Below are 24510 nucleotides of genomic sequence, written 5' to 3'. Positions count from 1 at the left end.
TTGACATTTTCAAATCCCTCAGCTTTACTTTTGTTACAAAGATGGTGTATTTGCTGATGAAAAGAACAAAGGTCAGTGGCTAGTTATGCAGAAATGGTGTTATTATCACAGCAAAATACCACTTCTCCCAATCTGCAAAGCTTTGATTCCATATGCTTCAACATGATAACCTACGCATTAATGGAAATAATGTGTCACCCAGGCTGGTACGAGGAAGACAATGATAAAATAAAGAAACAACGAATTTGAAGTTGTAATTATTGGATAGGATTATTTCATCAGGAAGAAATGTTAACTGCATTTGACTTTCAGTACAGAAACATTCCCAAGCTGCTCTTAATAGCCACTTGTTGCATTTTGCTGGACTGTTATTTACCTTCAACACCATTGCTATTGCAATTCTTCACTCGTTTAACAGTGTGCTAACTTTTTGGTTTTTACCCAATTTAGAGATTTAGGAGATACTTAAGAAAGTCATATTTTAGCTAAAATTATTGCTATTATTTAATCCCTAAAGCTTTAAAATTAATATTACAGTCTCGATGTTGCCTACATGAGCAATTATCTTCCTTTATATAGCTAGGTGTGACTGCCACTGTTTTTTTCCCTTTTCTGTCTCCTTATACCTTCCCTACTCTTTCTCCTTGCTATGCTTTCTGCTTTTCTCTCCTTTTCCTTCCAGTTTTTGGGTACCCTGCTGCCCCCAAGCAATGTGTCTCTGCCTCCTTGCAACCAATTTACTCTCTTTTGCCATTTTCCTGGGCTGTTGCTAGCTCTTTCTCAGTCTGGTTCCACCAACTCAGCTCCTCAAGTAAAGATTCTTAGTTTGGGCTTCTCGCCACTCAGTGCTTAGTCTGTTTATTCTTATTGCCATTTTATTGCAACAGTGGGAACTGTTGAATTATATATAACTGCTTCTTGGAAACTTGAAAGAAAGATTGAATGTTTACCAAACCCCTCTTTGGCAGATAGCCAAATTTCAATTCATATTGTTGGACTTCTTCCATAAATTGTTTCTTCCATAAATTGTTTTCTATAAAAATAGAATACCAATCATTTTTCTGAGGAACATAAACATCTGGAGAAAAAATTCTTCCAAGATGATCACAGAACGTATAGGGCTGCTACCTGCCCAGATGAGATAGGTCGGGTTCTGAGGATATTTATTTTAGTCCACTTAAATATTTAAGTCTTGAGCACTGTTGTCTACTTAGTGCTGCTTTTGATGTGGGATGTCATTATTCATATTTGGTTGCATTTACTACCCATTTCAGTAATCAGGAGTTAAACTTTCAGCAGGAGTCTAATTATGATTCAGATCTGGAGCTGTATTTGACTTTTAAACCATAGTGGGGTGAAACTGTTCCCGGCAGGATTCTTTCCTCCAGTCTCCAACATCCTGTGTGCACAGACCTCTGCTCATTTCCTTTGCTCATCACCAAATTTTCATTCCTGGCAAGCAGTTTAGATTCTCCAGGCTTTATTATATTTTAAAAACATTGGAACATTATTTTCTTAAGCAAAAACTGAGCTGCATTAATTGCCAGGGAAAGGAGTTTCGAAGATATAGCTGTAGAATTAGGCTGCTATGAAAGTATGTGTGAGGTCAGGAGTACCTAGATGTCCTAAGAACATCTGACATTTTTGGACTGTGAATACATGTACTATAGGGTAATGAGTGTAGTACAGAACTCTGGTGTAACTGCAGAACTCCAGCTAGCCTCTTAAAAGAGAAAGCCGTAGGTAAACAGCATCAGTTCTCCTCTAATCCCTCCAATTTTCCTCAGTTTTCAGATATGAAAATTTATGTCCTAGCATTTGGACCATGACTAACAAATGCCTTTTTTATGGAGGTAATTGATTTTCCATGTGGAGCCAATTACATACTTTGTTAACATCTTACAATCCTCTCAGGTCACAACTTGTGTGTATCCTCTGATGGGAATGGATTGGGAGAGACGTGCTGGTGTGTTTGTGAGTGTAGTTCTCTCACCATTAAGTGCATCATGGTTCAGTATAATGAAAATTTCACTTGCCCACCCTCCCTTGCCAAAGCTAAAGCGAGCATTGACAGCATTGCTCTCACCAGGCAAAATGTTCCTTAAAAAATATTCTTTCCAGGTCACTGAGAAGGTCATGGAGAAGCTTCATTTTTTGTGTGTGCTTTCATGTATTTCCCCATGTGTGCATACCCATGTACATTCTAGCTTGCGAGGTGTCCTGAAGGAGATGTTCAGTGACAGTTTTTACCCAATTAGAAGTAACAAAATCTTGACTTTGTTATAATGTCACCATCTTTTACCACTTTTTTCAGCTAACCACATTCACACACTTCAGAAGCTGATAATTATTTGTCATATCCTAAAGTATAGGCACAAAGATCTCAAGTTCTTCTCTTGGGCTCATTAATGTACCATGGGAATCCTTTTAGGCACCACCAAGTTCAAGTGTCTTTTGGAAAATTTGGTTAAAGTAGCACTCTGCTCTCAGATATTTTGTAGTTTATCACCAATACCAAATTTTTAAATGTTTTACCAGTGATTTCTTCCCTTTGAGTCAGTGCACTAATTACATCCTGCATCACTCAGCCCTGATGAGGCACAGCTGGAGTGTTCAGTCCCCACATCAACAGGCACATGGAAATACTGGCCTGAGTTCATTGAAGGGTCACAAAGATGGTTGAGGGATTGGAGCATCTTTCATATGAGGAAAGCCTGAGGGGGTTGGGACAGCCCTGCCTGGAGAAGACAAATCTCAGGGGGATCCTGTGAATGTGTATTATATACCTGAAGGATGGGGATAAAGAAGATGGAACGAGGCTCTTAGTGGTGTTCAATGAATGGAAAAGAGACAGTGGGCACAGAACATTTAAAATAAGAAAACACTTTTTTACTATAAGGGTGATTGAACAACAGGACCAGTTTGCCCAGACGGGTTGTGGTGGCTCCATCCTTGAGGGTTTTCAAGGCCTGAATGGACACAGACCTGAGTAACCTATTGTGGTTGACTTTGCTTTGAGCAGAGGCTGGAATTAGATGATCCCCAGATGCCCCTGCCAACATCATCCATTCTGTGGTTCTGCGGTTCTCCCTCATACTCCTATAAGATTCTAACTTTTTTTCTCATTTTGCATGCCTTCATGGTCTGCTTTTTCATTGCATGCTGGTATGATTTGTTTTGCCGTAGGTCACATCTTGAGAAAAGTTTTCTGAGTGATTTTATTTCTCTCACATCTGTTTATGCTCTTAAATAAAAGTTAAATTCTTTTTGATAAAACTTTCTGGTGGTTTTTTGGACTGAATGTAACTCATTATTCTAGAACTACTTGGTCAGTGCAATTTTCTGACTTTTCAGTGACATTTCCTTTTGCTCGTATGTGTTGCCTGGCTAGGTTTTATGGTATGCAGTGCCTGGACATTTGTACACATAGAGATATCAAAGCTTTACTCTGTCTTAGGTCCTGCAGTCCCACAAGGGCTTCAAAACAAACTCTTCACAAAGCACTTTCTGTACATTTGGATAGGAGAAAATAACCCTGTATTACTATTACTACCTAAATAAATCACACCCCTGTATCTGTACTAACATTCATTCCCTCTGAGGAAGTCAGAGATTTAGTGTGCCTCAGTTTATCTCCTTACCAGTTTCATTGTCCTCTGGACTGTCACTGGTCCCTGCCTTTCAGTACCAGGGAAGTCCTTGTCAAAATACTTGAATTTAGTCAATACTATTCATCATGTATGAAGTGATTTCCACAATGCAGTCCTTTGGAAAAGGGATCGAAAACTAGGTTTGCCTCATCCTTGCAAAAACATGTTTCACAAGGATGACCAACACAACCATATTTCATCTTCTGAACCCCCTCTCTCCTCCACTTTTTTTTTTTTTTTTTTTTTTTTGGGGTGGGGATTGGAGGGAAGTGGATACATACATAGAGCCTGTCTTTATTGTGCCTCTGAAAATGCAGGGTTTTCTTCATTTTCTTTCTTAATATAAGTTGACAACTGAGCAAAATGAAGAGGGGAATGGAGCCCTTCTGAGCTGTGGCAGCTGATAATTACCTTGTTCTGCACAGGGCTCTCCATAAGCCCAGCATTGTGAGAAATGTGCTTGATTACAGAGTGTAAGCCCGGCTTAGTGTGAGAGTTCTGCTTCATTAGGAAAATAGAGCTGCAATGCTTTTGCTGATCTTATTTCCATCTCCATTTTTGCCCTAGCGTGTATTTATGCTCAAGTAGCTGCCAATCTTTTATCCTTGGAGAGCTTTAGAGGTAAATGCATGGAGCCAAACAATTGGTAAAATACTTGTAAAAGTGGGTAGTGTGAGGAGAGGATAACCTGGAGGACCAGTAGATCCTCTTCAGAAAAGAAAAAAATAATGTTTTGATAGGATTTCTCTGGGGAAATAATAGTGCTTATCATTTTAGTGGGTTTGTTTCTTCAATCCCTGGAGAAAAAAACCCCAACCAAACAAAAACCCAATGTCTATCCCACAGGGAAAGAGGCATGATCTCCTGGAATAGGCAGTGACTGAGTACAATGATGATGACCAGAGGCCTTTTAATTTAGAAAAATGGGTACATTGAACATTGTGGCTCAACAGCCTGGCTCTGCTGGGTGCAGAGAGAGCCATGGCACTCCAAAACACTCTATTGAAGTAAGTAGGGATTTGGGGCATAGAGGAAACTTAGCTGAAGGGATTGTTTTCACCACAGAGTGATATTTGCCAGGATACATGTTTTCTTCCATCTGTGAACAAATATTTAAATTCTAATTGTGTGTATTTCTGATTTGTCAGCATTTCAGAGCACATATAATGACATTTGACAGGTGTCTCCTCTCAGACCTGGCATTGTTCTTCAGTACTCAGCAGTGAGTGTGCAAAAGTAGAGACTTCATCTTGGACAGGAAAGTTACTCATGAGGTTTTAGACCTAACTGCAGGTTTGGAATTATTTATTCTTTCATGGATTCAATGTTCAATCCAATGAGTTTGTGAGTGCAGCTGCACTGGCATCAAAGGGATGGTGAAGTTTAGGGATGATTAGGGTGCATGTATACCTTGCAATAGAGCAAGAAGATCCATGATCTAGGACAGTCTGGGACTAGTGCACACTTAGTACAGTGCAGTCAGCAGCAACTAGCTTGGGGAGGAAGGCAGATAATATCCTCCTGAGATCATCTCACTCCAGGCAAATTCAAGCACAGATGGCAAGTGAGGGTGGGAAGTAGGAGGAGTGAGCATCTCCCTTCAGGTAATGTTGCTTTCATGCTCAGTTATAAGACGTATTGCTGCCATTTTTGGTGGCTGTGGAGTCCTCATGGGGTCAGGGCAGGGTACCACCATGATTGTCGCAGATCCAGCTTGGCTGGCATGCTACTACTAGTGTAGAAATTCCATTAGCTTTTCAGATCTCATCCCTATGTTACACAGGCTATGAAGCAAACTAGTTCTGGTTTCCTCAGCCATGTGTGTCTTCAGCTGATATTCTAAATGCTGCAGTTGACTTTGCAGTTGATTTTCTGGATGGTTTTAAAATCTGTAGGTAAGAAAACCTGGGGGTTTTTTGAGCCTAATCATTCCCTCATTTATATCACTAACTTGAAAAAAAAACCTCCTCACAGCTATCTGTACAAAAGGGAAAAAGACTTATTTGACTGTCAGAAAACAGGGACCATTTATATCACCAGATATTCCACTCTTAAGACTCCTCTTTAGTGATGGGACTGCTGTGAATTTGGCTAGTACTGTGCTGCAGCATATTAAGCATCCATGTTCCTTCTGGTTACCTGCACCTTTATGGAGCAATGGTGGTCCTCCCCAGCCTGGTGCATTTCCCATGACTGTATACTCAGCAGCTTCCTCTTTTTTAATGTATAGAAGAATAAGGTTCACCACATCAAACTTATCCATAAACCTACTCTGAACTGCATAATTCTGCTTAAATGAAGTCACCAGAGAAGGAAAGAATGGTTAGTGCTATTACAACAGAGTGAGGCAGTATTACTGGAAATTACATAAAACAAACACAAAACTCTCATTACAAACAAACATCTAATCTACTTTTTAACACTGTTCCGAAGACAAATGAGTTTTATTTCCACCAGTGGCTAAGGTTTAAAATAAGATCTTTCCTATTATGCTGCTCATGACCTCCTTAGATCTTGTCTCAGTCATAGTGCATGGAATGGAGTATTACAGTGTTGGCTCCCAAGGGACGCTTGAGTCTTAGTTACCTTTTAAATTAACTAAACCTTTTGGAAAGATTAAACCATTCCTACCCTATTATGTTTCATCTGGTCATTTTATTGTTTTAGTTAGCATTTTATGTTTTACTACCTCTGATCAATATTTTCCCTGGATCAGAACAATCACAAAGACAGTTCACCACAACAAATTCTTCTTCCCTTTCTTGCCTTAGTACAGTCACTGGTCATGTTGTAAGCAGCACACATGTGGCTCCCAATGTGATGTCTTCTGCCTTATTATCAAATGTGCTGTTTTCCTAGTGCTGAAGATATTTATAATGTAAGGGCTGTTAAAAATGTCTCAATCAAATCCTCGAAATATTTTAATCTCTTTCTATACAGTAAATGTAGTGCAGCCCTTGATTGTATAATATATTTTATTTGCCCCATGCTCTCGTTCCTAGGCAAGATTCACTGCTTTGAATCAAGATCAGGCAGCGAAGACATATAGGCTCAACTTGTTTTGTAAGGCCATTTTGAGGATTTTCTGAAGCTGTGCCAAAGCCTGCCTGCCTCATTTACTCCTACAGCATTCTGAGTTTTTCTGTGCTGAAGCACAGTCTGCTTTCACTGTCCCCTTCCAACCTGTTATGCTATGATTCTATTGCATCTGAGGATCAGAGTGTCACCAGCAGAGCAAACTCTTGCTCCTTGCCTGTATCCCCTTTCCCCTTGGACACATCATCCTCTACACAGTGGGCTAAATTTATCTAAGACTCATTTCTATGAAAGCAGTTTCAGCCGTTCTAGATTCTATTTGAATCTAGGATGGCTGAAACTGCTTTCATAGAAATCAGATGTTCCCTATTTTTGCTTTCTTCAAATGCCCTTTTTGAAGCCCGGGTTCAACAGCAAGACACTTGTGCAATTGAAAATCAGCTTCAGTACATGCTTTTCTATATCCTCTTGGGATGACAGTGCCTTTGTGGAAGGAATTATCAAGCTGTGAGAGAAAATTTTCTAAGAGCAGTGTGTTTCTTTGCTTCCAGCTGATATTGGGGGGTGCTAAAGTTGTCACGCTAGGACTATTTTCCTAGCGTAAGAATGAGTTAAAATCTGGTGTGTAATTAAAGCATCTGATAATTCAACTTCATTTGATAGGTAAAGCATTAACAGTGCTTAGGTAGGGAGTAGAGATCCATGGCTACTGGATAGTATATCTAACAGTGGCTGTGCACCACACTCAGGTATGTCTCCATAGCAAGCTACAGAGACCCAGGGTATTTGTAACTCTGCTAGTCTGGGCTTGGGAAATAGTCTGGTTGTGCTTAGAGAGGGGAATTTAGCCTGCCAGGAAACAGGGAGAGATTCACAATAAGGTTTAGGGGGCAAAGTTTGTATTATGCAGGTAAAAACCAATGGTATCTCAGTCATGTACAAATGAAATGAGAGAATGTTGAATCAGACTTTTTTATTTTTAACCATGGGAAACAGACCCTGGAATGTGTATGGGAAATGCAGCAGAATGTGCTATAGCCCAGGAATCTGCAGAAAACCTGCTTTCATATTCTGGATAGACTGCTAAGGCAGGAGAATTAATAGCATTAGCAGCCTCTGACAAGATACACAGCTTTCAGATTTCCTAAGTGGGTGGGTGTAAAGCAAGGTGGGTGATGGCAGGATGATTTTCAGTTTTAAAGAGAGCACTCAGAGCTCCAGCAAAGAGCTTTAACAGCTCAAAGAGCTTGCTACCAAGATGAACAACAGTGCTAGGACTGGGGAGGAAGAATGGGGAAGGGAAGGGAAGGGAAGGAAAGGGAAGGGAAGGGAAGGGAAGGGAAGGGAAGGGAAGGGAAGGGAAGGGAAGGGAAGGGAAGGGAAGGGAAGGGAAAAGATGGAAGAAATATCCTGAAGATTACCACCAGTCTTTGTCTGAGGTTACTGAAATACAAAAGGATGACTTGGTTGATTCAGCTTCACTTGCTGTTGGGAACCTCCTCCCCTGCCCTCCCTCACATCTGATCTCAGCCCTACATTTGAGAGCATGTGTCAAGCACAAGGGAGAAAAGCTGCTGAGTATTTTGGTCACAGTCTGTTTCTTTGTGAAAAGTACAAGATATTTTGAAACTGAAGCATGTCTCCTGGAAACACCTTTTCCCTTCCCTTTCCAAACCACATTTACTTTTTTCCCAACATTTATTTTCTCAACTCAGGTCAATCTAATTTTAAACATAAAACTTATCCTACTTTATCTTCTTTCCTGCTTTTTAGTAAACTCCTTCCTTCACAAACACAATTCACATTACTGTGGCAATTATGGTCTTTTCATCCTCAGCATCAAAACCGTGTAGTCAAATATTCTTCTTTTAAAGCTGCCACATGGTATGTTATTGTGAACAAGAATATGTCATATTTAGTTACAGGCCTCCCTCTCCAAAACCATCAAATGCTAGTGGGTAAACATTTAAGGTATCAGAGTAAAGAAAACTACCTTTCAAGAGCCCCTCTCCCCGCTGAGAGGGAGCCGACTCCTCACATACCCCAGCCTGTGTTCCCGGCTGGCTCGGGGCACTGCTGCTAGATGCATCCCCATCCCTTCTGATGATAACAGGCTGAGGAAGCAACACCTAGGAAATGCAGTTTGTTTTAGTATACCTTTTAATTTTTTTTTTTTTCTTAGCCTGGCAACAGCACGAGTGATGAATCTGTGCTGGCACATGTTCCTCTTGCTGCCACCCCCTCATTGTCTGTTCAATGTCCTTGCCTATTCCTGCCTTAAATTGGGCTGCAGCATCACGTGTATAGCCTCTTCCTTCCTCAGTTTTTGTGTGTTTGAAGTCACCAAGATGATGGAACTTTATTCCTGGTTAGGACTAGGTTCACTATTTCTGTAAAAGCAGGTCTTCTGACTCGTCCAGCTCTGGGCCAGTTGCCAAAAAGTTTTGTCAGTCACTCTCCACAGTTACAGCATTAAAGTAGGAAAGTGCCATTTTTCATGCGTTCTTCCCTAGTTGCACTAGCTCATCTATATTTTAACCCCTGTTAAAATCACAAAAATGCGATTATGCAGTGGGGCTCTGTCCTTTCTGCCACTGGCAGCCTGGTGGAAACAGGCTGTTTGAGAGACCCTATAGATACGTGAGTCAAATGTGAAATCTCAGTGACTGCAGGCACTGCATATGGGCCAGGCTGCAATTCATCAGGCAAATAAGCTCGGGACAAATGCCTTGGGTTGAGCGATGTTCCTCATCCTCGCTTGTTTGTGTCAAAACCAGCAGAACACTAGGAAGTGGTGGTTGCATTCCCATGGGCCTGGAACTGGATGAAAAGGTACAGTGATTGGTGCCAGGTGGGCTCCCTGCACTGTCAGGGATCACCAGGCACCCTGAAGGGGGCACGTGGCACGAGGAGTATCCAGGACTGCGTTGCAGCAGGGTGGGTGCTAGCACCATGCCATTGGGAAGGTTGCTTCATGTCACCATGGTGGTCACCCCAAGCTAGGCAGGGCAGTCTCCCTGTGCTCTTCCCTGAGGCGCCTGCAGAACTCCCTGCTGCTCTCATGCTGCTCACTGCCCAGGGAAGGCTGCACAGGAAGGCACTTCCTCTCCTGAGCTGTGCTGGGTATAAATAGCTTTTTAGGCAAGTGGAAAGGGCTGCTGGCTTGCCAAGAGGTGGGAGCTGGTGGCACGGAGAGGGCTGGCAGGGGTGGCAGCAGCAGGCTCCCCTCTGGGCTGTGTCTCTCAAAGCCTCTTCTGTCTCAGCTGGCTCCCTTTGAGCAGTTGCTAGGTAAAGGCAGGTGTGTCAGCTGAAGTAGTGGAAATTTCTATTCATCTTATAAATAGTTGAACAGCTCGACTTGGTGAAATGTGAAACGAGCAAACATCCCATCTTCTCCTCTGAGGGCAGATCGGGATTCAGTCTATAGTGCTGTCATGTCAACTGTGTCAGTGCTGCTTGCATGATGCCAAGGCCCTATAAGTTATTCATGTGAACACAGCAAACAAAGGTTTAGCTTAACCAAAGGATGAACACTCCTCCACCTGCAGCTTTCTCCACAGCTAGATGCAAAAAGTGCAGAGGTCACTTAATCTGTGACAGAAATAGACTGCCCCGTCTTTGGGGCAGTATGCTTTGCAAGTTTAGAAATATGACTGCAGGCAGGTCTGAGGGCTTCTGGCACAGCATCCTTGGTAGCAAGAGAAAATATTAAAATCCTCACGCAGCTTGGCTGGCTTGCTTGAAATTTGCTGGGAAAAATTATAAATTTCCCTTCTAATCATGTTTATACCCTAGGCCATTAGAAGGATTTTTCCTGCTGCTAAGCTCTCACACTTCTTGTTGAACTACTCTGACCCTTGTTCTCTCGTGTATTAAGACAGATCCTCATCAGTGGTTAATACTCCCCATGAGACTGCAGGAGCTTTTCAGGCCTTTCTCAGTGACAGAAGGGTCTGTGCTCTTAAAAAGATGAGACTTCACAGACTGAATTAGAAGCTATATGTCAGTTTGCCAATATATTAAATTGAGTTTATTGTAGGATTTCAATTGTAGTCAATTTTAAAGAATGGAGATATCTCTGTGATAATTGCCTGGAAACAGATGTGTCCAAGCAAGCTGTCATAGAACCTCAAAGTATCTAGTCATCAACATCATCTAGTGGTCAAAGAAGAGGGCTGTGAGTAAAGGTAACATAGATCCTAGTTCTGCCACAGGCCCTTTTAGCTGGACTGACTTCCCAATCCCTTCTTAGATGATCAAATTGCCATGGGGACACTAAGAATAACATGCACAGAAAAGCATGGTGTGCTCATTAAATGAACAGGAGTCTATTAGAACAAGTTTTTGCTTTCTTTTGTTCCCATTTATTCCTGTTAACCAGGTGGTAGGATTATGCTGATCCACAGCTGACCTGGGCTTCCACCTCCACATGGAGGCAAAGATACTGTAGTGGCCCTGGGCAGCAGCTACTGCCAGTGACTGCAGTGACAGTGACTGAGTGACATGGTCTGAAACTGGACCAGCACTGCATTTACGTGTAAAACAAAACACATCTTTCAGGTCACTGGCTTACTGGTGAATTCTCATATCCTGCTCTCATTTGCCCTTATTCTGCGTAGCTGCTTCTGGAAAGGGGTGTCTTGTGGCGAGCCGAAGGAGGGTGATCTGATGAGAAGCCAAAGGGGGTATGTGAATGAAACCCAAGCCATTTAAGACCATCTTATGCCTTTCCTGCATTTCTATTTTGTTATGCTCACATCCACAGAGAAGGAAAAACTCAGCTTTGTTAGGTTAGCTGTTGCCCTTAAACCCATGTTTGCCTGTAATCTGATTAAATTCAGGTAAAAGGAAATCAATCAAAATTAAGAGAGATGACAATGCTCAGCACAAAGCTGGTGCTTCACCCCTTGGCGTGTGATGTAACCTGTAAGTGAGCCTTGCTGCCTTCCTTGGAGATTGGTAAGTAAGCAGAGCAGTCATATTTAGCAGATGTAGGAACAAGAAAGCCTATAGCTACAGCATGAAGGGGGAGGATAAACAATTTATAAGTACTTGTAAGTGATGATGGCACAGCTCTGAGTTACTGCTCTAATTTACTGCTTGCTGCTTGTCTCCCCCGCAAGCCTCAGCCAGCAGATTGCAGGGCCACTGCATTTTGAGCTCTGTGCAGTCTCAGACACAGGCTGAGGGCTGTGCTGTATGAACCACACTTTCATTTTTGAGAGCATACACGAATAGCCTCACTAAATTCAGTGGGATGCTTTGCATAAATACTCACTCTGTATGGCTTACATTGGGTAGTGCTTACGAGGTGAGCCACTTAACCACAGAACTTAGCAAAGGCATAAAAATACAACCGCTTTTTATATAGAGCTACTGTAGATCATTGGCCTCAAAAGTCCTTGTTTTTAACATGATAAATGGCTGGCTCCCAAGTGTAGTCACTACTGTTGTGGAGTGTAATCTGATACAGAATGGTAAACAAGGTTTTATTTGATGTACAGTATTGAAGTGAATTCATGCTTTTAAAACTCCCTCCTCTATTGGTCTAACCAAGCACAGTGTTCCTACATTGTGCAAATAATTACTGATGTGGACTTTACAAATGCAAACGTTAATAAGGTATTGCTTGAAAGTGTTACGTGGTCTCAATTAATTTGATGCAGGAAGCCATTTCTTGGTAGGATTCCTCATCACCTCAATGCAAAGATAAAGATTTTTTGAGGAACTATGTGCAGATCAAAGGCACTCTTTGAACTGCACCTAAGTATTGGTTAGGCCTGGGAAATGAATTGTTATGGGAGATGTATTTAACTGTGAGTGAATATATATATCTTAGAGCAGGAGAAAGGAAATTGTAGTTTCCTTAGAACTTCAAAGGGAGGAAACTTTATAATGAAAAACTAATATATATCTTTGCATAACACTTCAGATTTTGTGTCTCCTGCCATTGTGTAATCTTGCATCAAAGGATACCTAGGTAAGTATTTGAGGAAGCCATCAGCAAGGAGACCAGCACAAGCTATGGAGGGAGTGAGCAACAGAGAGCTATCAAAAGGATTTGGAATTGATGAACATGGGATTGAACAAATTATGTTTTCCCATATTAAACTTTTATATTTGAAGAACAGCTTTAAGAAGTCGTTTAGACATGTTGTGTGACCTGGTTACTGTAAAAGAGTCCATAAATATTCATTTACTATCAAAGTTATAGTTTCCACGACTTTATTGCCCTTGTACATTGTGTGGGATTTGTTTCCCACCAATATTTATGAAACATCTTAGACACAGTTATTTTCAAGCAAATGTTGAGAGATACTTTTGATCATCAAATTTTAAATTAAGAAGATTCTTGATCTGGTAAAATTCCTAAAAATCTGAAAACTTTCTAAGAAATATATATATGCACTCAGCAGGTACCATGGAGGTGGTAATGAGATCATTCTCAAGGGAGAAGAATGAGGTAGCCAAGGATGTGTATCACCCATACAATAGAACTACAGGTACAGTTTAAGTTTGAATAACCAATGTTCACAATAAACCACTTTATGCCACAAATTATTCCAAAAAGATAATTAAAATAGTTTTGAATTCTGAATGAAAACTTCAGTGAGCCAATGGGCAGCTCGAGTACAGAAAAAAGAGATAATATTCATTTAAGAGATCATTTGTTATGGATTGTTTGCCAAGTTTCATTGGTTGCCATCTTTATTTTGCATTTTACTCCAGCTCTTTCAATGGGTATTTATTTTGTTGGCCAAAGTCTGTAAAAGCAACTTAAGATGCATATAAGTACTCAGAAATCACTTAGCTGGTAAGCTGCTAAAGTGATTTTAGGGCAAGCCAAAGTCAACATACATAACAAAGCAGAGTTTTTATTCTTCTGTTCACTTAATTCAAACAAACACAAAAACCTTATGCAGAGGTACGTGAGACAATGCTCCCCTTCCTACAGATGCTATTTTGTACATAAAAATACAGATTTCTCTTATACCATTGAGCCCAAGTTGGTAAGCAGCAGTAGTACTCAAACCTGTTTTCCTATGGATTTTTTTGTTAAAGTTGAGGTCATAGTAAGCATCTGTTATGACGAATGAAGTATGAACACTCATTTTAACCTTTTCCTCAGTGAGGCTCTCACTGAGTTTCTCAGCCTTCAATTTCTTTCTGAGAATTTAATTCATTTGGGATATTTTGCCATACACCAAAGTTGGTAGAAAATCAGCAGTAGATTCAGAAATCATTAAAGGAACTAACAGACAGACATTGGCATCATATGATCCTTATTTATTTCAGCAACCAGACAGCAAGAGAAAACAAAAAAAATACACTTTGCAATATTCCCTGTCCAGGTTTCTTCTTGGTGTCTGCAACAAAATAATGCCCCCCAAAACTTCAGAGACCACTTGTAAAAACTGACTGAGTAGTTAAGCATGTTTAGTAAAAGTGTTACAGGTACTGGCATGCAAATGCTGCTTTAAAGAAAGATAAAGATATGCTTGATTGTCTTTACCAGACAGAGCAGGAGAAAGGCAGGTCAGCCCACCACAGAAGGCTGCTATGCTGAAGGTACTGACAGTATGGTTGCTAAACTCTAACTTACATGTAGTAAGTTGTGCTATAAATAAGAATTGTATTCTTATTGGTGGTCCTGTGGTATGTCTTCTGCCTATTGCCTCTACCAGCAGCAAATGGGACATTTTTAACTTATAGAGACTAAAGTTAACACTGTTTTCTTGTTACCAGACAAGGAAGAGAAGTACACACTTGTCATTATCAGTACCGTATCATTCACAACTGGGAACATGATGTGGCACCCACCAAGTCCTTGTGGAATGCAGTGAATATTTTGGCACCATATGTGTTCAGGTTCTTACAAAGAACTTAAAAAACAGATGGGATGGATTCCTGAAAATGTGTATATGCCATTCAGCTATTTTGCTGTAAAGAGAGCTTAGTGGTTCATCAGCGAATTGCTATTTAAAGACTTTTTTCTTCCCCCTTCTCTATCCATGGTGTTACGCAGTAAGCCAATATGGCCCAAAGTCACAGAACAGGAAAAAAGGGACTCCATCTGCAGTAGGTAGCAAACTCTGTCACTGTGAGAAGTGAGTGTTGTAGCAGCCTAACAGGCATTTAGTCATGTGTAGCTAGCTCCCTACCTGCAAATCTCTGTTTTAAAATATCCTAACTGTAACACTACAAAGCGTTAGAGCAAGTCAGTTTGATTCTGTCTTCCTTGACTCCATAGGAATCTGTGGAAAGCATCTGTTTAAAGCACTGCTGTCTTGAGGGCTTTTTTTTGTGCACAAGCCCCATCTGCTCACAGAAGAGTCTGTGATGTCCCCTCAACAGGATTTTATGTTTCTGCCTAGTCTGTAAGAAATTCCTCTTCTGAGGATCTCAGCTGAGTCAGAGGTCCATTGAGATTTAAGGCTTAGCATGGACACAGGAAAGACAGAGAAAGGGGATATTGTGTCCTGCTGTACTGCTGCTTTCAGACTAGCCAGATAATTTCTGTAAACTGGGACAAGCTAGACCAGGCATTAATAAAGCTCAGAGCTGTATTACATCCTTATGGAGCCCCTAGTTCTGCTGCTGAGCAGCTGCAAGGGGAGCCAGATCAAAGGCAATGAACATTTGTGCGCGACAAGGAAGAAGGCAAGCCGTGCTCCACAGAGACACAGCTGTCCATGCTGAAGAGGATTCCAGTTTTGAGGAAGCTATTTCCTTTGAATTGCTTAGGTCCTGACATTATTATTGCAAAGGTTTAGAGGATGCCTTGGATGGCTTTAAATGAGAGGCCAGCTCTGTGGTTCTCTGAAGGAGAAGGAGGTGAAGCACTCAATCCTTTTGACTGAAAAAATTTTAAGTGCTCACTGACAATAGCAAAGGGCCATGGAAAAGGCTGTTTACTTCGGTACTAGACAGAAATGTTACTGATGTAAAGAGAACAGAGCTTTCTCCAAATTTTCTTCTTCCCTGATTGCATGAAAATTATATGGCTGAAGGCTATATGCTAAAAAAACTTAATGTGTTTTAAAACATGCCCAGGCCTACAGGATTTGCTTACATTTGAAGCAAGATATAACTCACCTATCAAAGGATGGCCAAAGATATCACTAGGTGAACTGACTATGTTGATTTTGGCTAGTACATGCTCAAGTCAGCTAGTCATAGGTGTCAATCTAGTTCTCAAGATGTCCTTTGGGTATGGTTGAGATATACCATGTACTGTATTCTTATTGGTGGTCCAGTCTGAGGTGAAAAATCCATATATTCGACGTTCAGAATAGCAGCCATTCTCTTACCATCATAACTCTTACAACATGGGGCTGGGTCAGATGACTCTCCAGACAATGTAAAGACAGCAATTTGGGAATAACATTGAGGACTTTATACACAGAATTCTGGTGCTTGGTGAAAACAGAATTACTCCCTTTAGTATTATTTCATCTTCAATACTGGATCTTAAGGAATGAAAAAATAGTGCCACAAGGTCAGTTCCTCATATAATTATTTAAAAGTATGTATATCTTGTGAGTTATGGTCTTTCCATTGTATCAGATCTTGTTTTTGAACAGCTGCGCACTGATTACTCTTATGGCTGGTGAACAGTGTGCCTGGGCTATCTTTCTTCTGGCAAACATTCAAAGCACAAAAAAATTATCAGTGCTTCTGGTAGGCTAATGAAATTAATGCTGATCCTTGACATCTTTATTGATATTGACTTACCACTTCACAAATCATTTTACAGAAGAGTGTGAGCAACAAAAAATAGTACATACATTTGCTAAAATATCCTGCTTTATACAGTAGATATGGAATGTTGCAGGAAAAAATAAGCTAAGCTGGGGTTGTAAGTCCACCTACTATTTTCAAGGAGTAGAGTAAAACTCAAGAGTAAACTGATGAGTGAAGATCACTCAACCACATGGCAAAACTGGATTACTCCTATTAACAGTAATTATTAACTTTTTCCATGCCAGAATTGACACCATTGATAAAACCTTTTTGTCTTTGCAATGAGAGCACTTGTAACAGGAAAAATTACTAAATAATAAACAGATGACCAGAAATAGTATTTTCTCCATTCCTGCTCCATGCATTTCTCTATGTGATGTTAGCAAGGTCTAGCTCCTCTGTTAATGATAACAAAATAATGCTGTAAAAGAATAAAATAAAAATAACAAAAAAAGTATATATTCTGCCATTAGATTTCCTTTCTGTTATTTTCCTAAATGTTTCTCCCCTCTCCTTTATAGGTACACACAATGAGCCTTTAAAAATGTGGAGCTGCCTTCAAAATTGCTATCGTCATCCAGACCAATTTGGAACAAAGTCCTGTCTCCCAATCTATTCTAATTTCAACGTACACACTCTGCTGGCTGGCTGCCAGCACAGAGCTCAGGAAATGATAAATACCCATTTAGTCACAGACGCACAGATTTCCCTGGGATGGTGGGCTGGGACTGCTTTAGTATTCCCAAAGTTGCTGCATGTTTACACATTCACTAACGTCACTTAGTGTGATATTTAGAAGCTGGATGTAGCAATGACACATGGGGGGAAAGGCCAGAAGTTGCACATGCTTTTCAAAAGGGCTGAAGCTTGGAGTCTTGTTTGCCTGCCCTGAGCTGATAGCCTTCCACCTCAAATAACTGTACATAACATGGATAGAAAATTAGGTTGGACTAATCTAATTTGAAACAAGCTGGTCACAGCCAGCTACTGTGAATCTCAAAGGTCTTATGAACTGGTTATGATAAGTATTTGACATTTCTACAGGGCACTAAATGTAGCTATAAAGTGCAGCACACTGCGCAAGGAAAATGGGCTTGTATGCTTATTGGTTTGGTGGCTTGTTGGTCTTTTATCCCTGAATTGCTACAGAGATGTGGTTTTCTTTGTGCATCTGGGATATTTCCAGAAAAGGGATGAGTTAATAGCTTTCGATGACTTTTCCATATAATTAATTTTTATACCCTTCTCCCCAATTATTTGAGGACTGGATCTTTTGCAAAGGCTGAATCTAATATCAGGATAAATACTTTCCAAAGGGATTTGAATTTTTTTTGGTGCATCTCTTGCTGGTATGTTAGGTAAACATCAGCTTAAACAAACCCTGAATAAAAGCTGGAAGCCTGCAATGCAGGCAACCCTAAAAAATGGAATAAATTTAAGAGAGAAGCTCAGATTTTTCATTTACATTAGCAAGTCATTGAAAAAACAAAATACTCTGTTAAAGATAATTATGAATATTTAACTAATACTGTAGGCAAAAAAAGGTCTCTGGAAGAAACTCAGAGCCTTCTAATGTGTCTGTTGTGCAACGAAAATGTTAAAAACTCATTCCTGTTTTCACCAGCACTAAATACAAACATATGTTTTGACTATATGGTTGATATATGGACTGGATTCTTTGGTGTTCTGAGTTTCTTTGTCATGACTGGACATTACAAAGGAGTCTGTCATGACCCTTATCTCAGTTTCTGAGTGGGGCCCTAAGTGATGCAGTCCCCTCATAAGAGAGTGGAAAGATGTGGAACAATTATCTCAGAGACACAATTAATATAAGAGACACCAGTGCACAGCTTGCTCTGTGTCAATGCTGGCTGGGTGAAGAGATTGGTGTTGGGGCTCATTACAGTTAGAGGTCTACAGTGCAATGTCTACAGGTGAGCCAGTTTGTCTTAAGATTTATTTTAGACAATATGACCTAAATCACTCCTCAACTTATCTGTTGAGCTGTATGAACAGCTGTTCATACATACATGCATACATGATAGACATGTAAAGACAATGAAATGAATCCTATGTCTGTTTCCTGTTATAAAAGGCAACTACCTTAAAAATTCTTGATTTGTTACTTAAATTGTTTAACTAGATATTTTTACGATAGAGAAGTTTTTGTTTCAAACTTCCTTACAAGGTATTGCTAAAGTGAATTTGCTTTCTGAAAAGTTGACATTTAATAAAATCATGACTCTGATCATAATGTGCCAGTAGAACCGTTTGGACTCAAAACAAGTTCCTAAAGTTTTAAACAATGGATATAGGGTTCATAAACATTCTTAAGTTAACTGACTTGGGAATACAAAAAAAATATAAGTAGACAGACTAAAACAAAGAAGAAGTCCTTTCTAAGTGTCCTTTTTCATGTTTCTATTGAGGTAAGAAGTGTTTTCAAGTATAGAATTGCTAAGGATGTGACTTTGTTAAGAACCTTACTTGATAATTAGTACTAACAAGTTTTAAATTTACATCTTGCTTTGTTCTGTGCAGGCATACAATATTCTTTCAGTATCTCATAGACTAATTTAGAACAAGCCTAGTTAGAAACATTTGTTTAGTTTGGCCTTCCTTATCTCCAGAGCCATCTTTTTCTAACAATCTATCAGAGTTACTAGTTTCAATCATCAAAACTCACTTGCCACACACAAGATCTATTTTATATGCCACCTTTTCACTTTTATGCAATTCAAAGCATGTGGATGGACCTGAGCATGAAGAATGCTGAGTAGCTGCATGACCACAGGGATTCTACAGCACTTGGGATGGTGTCAAATCTCACAGTGACACTTGGGTGCTACTGCAACCTGGACCTTGGCCTAGACCCAAATATGTTGAGTGTAAATAATTGCTCATTAAGTTCTACTGTAAAAATTAATTTGCACTAATAATGACAGAAACAAATGGTAATTTGTTTTGTAAAGTGTCTGTACTCCTTAATAAATTAATCTCCAAAATAATGTGCTACACTATATTTTCTGGTTCCATCACAGGCCAATTCTTTTTTCTTCTTAGAATGGATGATCACAAGGTCACAGAGTATTGACAAATATTACCATCAGAGAATAACAGAAGGAAAAGAAGTTGTTCTTATCTCAGAGAAAAGGAAATGTATTTTGGTAATGAAGTAGTCAAGATACAATAAGTTAGGTTTAACCCTCACAAATATCTATATAAAGATGTTTGTGCTTCCCAAGTATTGGTCTGTGAGTTGTTGCAGCCTATCTGTAGTAATATGGTTGAATTCCAAGGTTATCTTATTTGTTCTTCCTCTTCAATATAGAAATGAAGATTTCCTTGGATGTTCTTCAAGGTCAGCAAAACATTGTTTTCTTTCCGTCATCTGGGAAGGAAAACATTTCTGGCCCTTAAAAATATGTATTGTCTACTTAATGGATTTGCAAAAGAAGCCTAGTGAAATCTGTGTGGACTAGAAGAGTTGTTTTGCATCAAAGCTATTTAAAACAATCCAAGTTAATAATAACAACATTTTTTTAGATGCACAGGAGTGCATGTGAATAGAAAGAACTGTTCAATACAGGCTCTTATAGGAAGATTACTTCAATTTACACATTGATCACTGGTGGAGGTAACACGTGTCCAAGTCTAATGTCTTTTGTGTACATCTCCATCCTGGCATGAATTAAACCACACCATGTTTTGCTGTTCCCTATTCATTCTGCTGAGAGGGAGCCCAGGGGATTTCTGGTTGAATTGTACAAATATATAAAGCTTGGTAGTACTGATTCCAATTTACAATGGGAGTGGCAGTCTGTTTGCTTACTAAATTTCAGGATAAGTTTTCCATAGACATTTCATTTGCTGACAGTAAATTTCAAATCTGCTTGCAGGAGAGGTATTGTAATCCTGCATAGTAAATATGCTTGTAGACATTCACTTAAAAATTGCATGCATTTGGTGTTTTGGAGACATGAGCAAAACTGTGCTGACTCTGTGCACCAATAGTAAATAACTTTCCCAAGGTATCTGGTTGTTTCCTAGATATGCGTTAAAGAAACAAAGTCTAACACTTTCCCTCAATTACTTCTGAGTTTGTAATTAAATCCATATGAGAAGAACTGTTTGTTGGATTGGGGTGAATAAAGTGCTAGTAAAACCAACTCTAATTTCCTGGCCAGTCACTGTTTTCCTTCCCTTGTGCACCAGTGGCTATTCCAGGGATCACTGCCAGATCTGTAGCCATGTCCCCTAGGGCTTTGGTCTTGACACGTCTTTCAAAATAAACAGGACAGAGGATGTGGATAAGCAAATCAGTTACACAGACCCAAGCAAAGTTTCGGAAGCACCACCAACCCCCTGTGGGTCTTGCTTCTTGGAACCTTGCTTTTACTATATACCAGGGGATAAGGACATGGTGAGGTAGAGCTTGATTCCCACCCTCACTTATTTTGGGAACTCTCTGACTAAACCCTGAGCTTGATTAAAATGCAAATTCTGCTGTACACTACTTTAAAGTTATCTTAAACATTTCCATTGCCTTAATGAAGTTGAAATCAAGCCTGTAGATTGGCATCTCAAAGGAAAATGTGGGCACTACAATAAAAATGATGTGGGTGAATCAGTAGGTGTCAGATTGCTGAGTCCATAATGAATAATTATCTCAGCATAATTATTCTATGCGCTGTTTTTCAGGCAAGATGTAAAATTGAGGTCCTTTTGTTTCTTGGTAATTAAAACCACATCTTTTATGTGATTGCACCTTACAAAAGAGTCTCTCTTTTGGAGAATATGGCCTGCTAATAGTATCCAAAGCTAGATAGGGAACTATTATGCTGATTATTAGAATTGTCTGTCCTATATAATTTTCTCTTTCAGCATCTCTGTTACTAATTTTTGAATTTTCATTTCAGTTTATATATGTATTTTGCAGAAGAAACACTTATGTTGTACTTTCTGTGATACATTTTTTAATTTTTTTGTATATGAACAGGGTTTTGATACTGCTCCTGGACCAGATTTGACGTAATTTTGAGTTCAAAAATCAACTGCTGGATTTCAAAAGCAACTGGATGCATTCATGGGGTAAAAATACATGAAAAGTGTTAAACACAAAGACACAACTTCTGTTTCAGGAAATCCTTGAGTTGTAAACTGGTAAAAAATGAGAGAATATTCTTAAGAGTCCTGAATGTTCCCTCTATTCTTAAATTTTTCCCTTGGTATCTGTTGTTGACCACTATCAGAACAATAACTGGGGCTATACATACTTTTTATTTTGTGCAGAATGGCTATGCTTAGTTTTCTGTGTAATATACTGTAATGACTGAAATGCCCCACCATTCGGTTTTTCCCCAAGGCAAGAATGCAAACCTGTTTTTCAAAAAAGTATTGAAAATTTAAGTAGATTATTTTCTCTTGAAGCAATGTTACTTGGGATATATTTTTCTATAGAAATATTCCTGTTCAATTTTATTACCAAAATGGGCATCTTATCAAAATGTCTTGCACTTTCTGTAAGTTATGGTGGGTTTTTGGACATTATTACTTGGCCTGCTCTTGGAGCTATTATGGGAAATTGGATGCAGAAAATGGTTTCTCACGTTCCATCCAACTTCTTCAGCATATCCTCTTCTGCATTTGCTATGTGCCAATGCAATTATTTTGAGTGGAAGAATCACAAAAAACCAAATTTAGATGAGACATAGCTAAAAGCATTTTCATGCATCCATCCCAGAGATAACAGTTAAACGATACTTTTGCGAAGAGCAGTAAGTCTGTCTAATTAAAACTGGATTACTGACCTGCTGCCCAGAATCAGATTAAAGAATTAACTTAGCACACAGTGGCAAACCGGCATTTTTCTAAAACTTTTCCTGTCATTATTTAGTGATTGCAACCAATAAGGGCTGCTTTTGGCTTTACCTTTGACTGCCCACAGATTACGCCTATGCAGCCTGTCAAGATGTGACTTGAGATGAATATTTCTTTTTCTCTGGCAAAACTGGAGAAAAAAGGGATAGAAGACATGAAACATCCAACTCTGAAGTCAGACACAAAAACTAAGAAGTCGGAGATGAAATCCATCTGACGTCTTTCTATCTTCATAACTTGGATATGATAGGAGAATGTTCCTTTTGTGAAACAACAGTAGGAGGAAGACAATAAAATAAAGGGTGAAGAAGATGGCTTGGTCATTGTAATGGCAACTAGGAAATGAGAAGAAAACCACTAATTACTCCATGACTAGTGTTTGGAGAAAGAAAATCCTCATGCTTGAGCAATACAAGCAGCAGAATCTCGGGTGAAACTATGTAACATACTGCATTTTCTTTGTGACAGTACATGGTGTGGTGGCTTTAAACAAAACAGCAGTTATTTATCCTGGCTGAAATTTGACTGATCAATGGTAAATACAATTTTGAGCTTATCAAGAAGTCATCAAGGTAGCTGTGTCTGGCTAGATTATGACTAAGAAGGAAACCAGAGGCACTGGAACTAATGTTTCAGACTCTGTGGGAAATAGCAGAGTATGTATACCCAGGTCCTGAAGGTCCTCAACCTGTTTGAACCATGTTTCAGGAAGTGAATAATAAAAAAAGAAATCTATTATATATAATATAAACTTTGATATATTTCCATGTGTCTCCTGGGCTGGGTGTGGAACTGGAGAATCAGCTCTGGCAGTCAGTTGTGGTCTGCAGTCAGCTACCTGTGGGACTCAGGTATACCCTGTGCTGATCAAACTGTGAGACCTGTGCTTGCCATGAGACATTATCAAAATAAAGAGATATGTCATGTGCTTGGAGAGGTACAGAATAAGGCAGTTCTCAAGCAGGAGGCCGAGGTATCTTTTTCTCCTGTGTTTGCCAAGTGCATTTACACTTGGAGTACTTGGCTGCCACTTGTGCAGACTTCCCTTGGAAACATTTTCCATCTGTCATGCTTACATGCAAAATAACCCCTGGAGATTCCACCCCCATCCCTGAAATGGAACCTCTCTTTGTCTCTTACAACTTTCAGCAAGGTTCTTATTAAAGAGACAGAGAGGAGAGGAAAAAACACAGACAAGGTCCTTTCTAGCGTTTCATATTCAAGAGCTGTAGCCAACAAGATCACAAATGCCTGGAATGGCAAAGAGAAAGGGATTCAGTTTCACCTTGATTCCTTATTTCCACTAGCAATCCTCCCTTTATCTGCAGCACTGTAAGCTGCATCAGCTGCTTCATCCAGGCCTACTAAGAATTGAGTCTCTTTATATGTGGAGAGCTGTGAAATAAAGTAGAGCTAGTAGTCCTTGACACTGCTTTCTCCTATACTTAGAACTGCATGTGAAATACCAGCCACCTTCTTCACAAAAGTAGCAGAAAATACTTTTCATTATGATTTGTAACACCATTCCCTCTTATAATACATCACTCACATCAACAGCAAAATGCAAAAATAAATCACTGAAAAGATGTATGAGAGGATGGGCATCCTAAACCTGATCAGTGATGATGCAGGGGTGATATCCGTCTCTCTTATGTCTTCTTTTTTCAAAACTGTAATTATTTTGCAAATAGACCGCTCTCTTATATAATGATTGTGATTTTCAGAAGACAATCTTTGGACAGCACTTTATAATTTCTACAAGATATTTAATGAATAGACATTAGGAAAACTAGATCATTTGAACAAATGGGATCTTTCTTTAATGGAATTTCCTTGACTTAAATTTCTGCTTCACATATTATGTAAAAGGAAGCTGCATATTCAGAAAATTGAGTGGCAAGACCTGCTTAAAAGACTGGCTGTTGTGCCTATCACTGACAGTGAAAGCCTGAAATTTCTGTTGTAATTTAGTTATATTTTGGTCATAGGGACATTTAAAACTACCTTTAAGTATAAGTATATTGGAAATAAGTATAGCTCTTATTTTTCAGAAGGATTTTTTGGCTTCTCCCATCTACTCTCCCCTCCCAGCTCTATACAAGCCATATCACTCAAGGCACTGGAAACAACAGGTTAGCACATTTTCCATGAAGAGGTATTGAACTTCTGCCCATTAACTGGGCTCCTTCAGCTCTCCTGC

General features: G+C 39.6%; 1 long non-coding RNA gene across 3 annotated transcripts in view; it reads left to right on the top strand.

Moving 5' to 3' along the window:
* Positions 1–24510, top strand: part of LOC116443219 — an 84093-nt gene that overhangs the window by 51680 nt on the left and 7903 nt on the right. Inside the window, exon 1 of one of the 3 annotated variants that reach the window (XR_004239782.1) lies at positions 12194–24442. The exons of the other annotated variants lie outside the window; for them this stretch is intronic. This is a non-coding gene — a long non-coding RNA (uncharacterized LOC116443219). Of the gene's footprint in view, positions 1–12193; positions 24443–24510 lie in introns of those variants that run through there. 3 annotated transcript variants of the gene reach the window in all.

This window comes from Corvus moneduloides, chromosome 4 (assembly GCF_009650955.1).
Source record: "Corvus moneduloides isolate bCorMon1 chromosome 4, bCorMon1.pri, whole genome shotgun sequence".
In the NCBI taxonomy this organism is placed as follows: Eukaryota; Metazoa; Chordata; class Aves; order Passeriformes; family Corvidae; genus Corvus; species Corvus moneduloides.
This window is presented reverse-complemented; position numbering and strand designations above follow the sequence as displayed.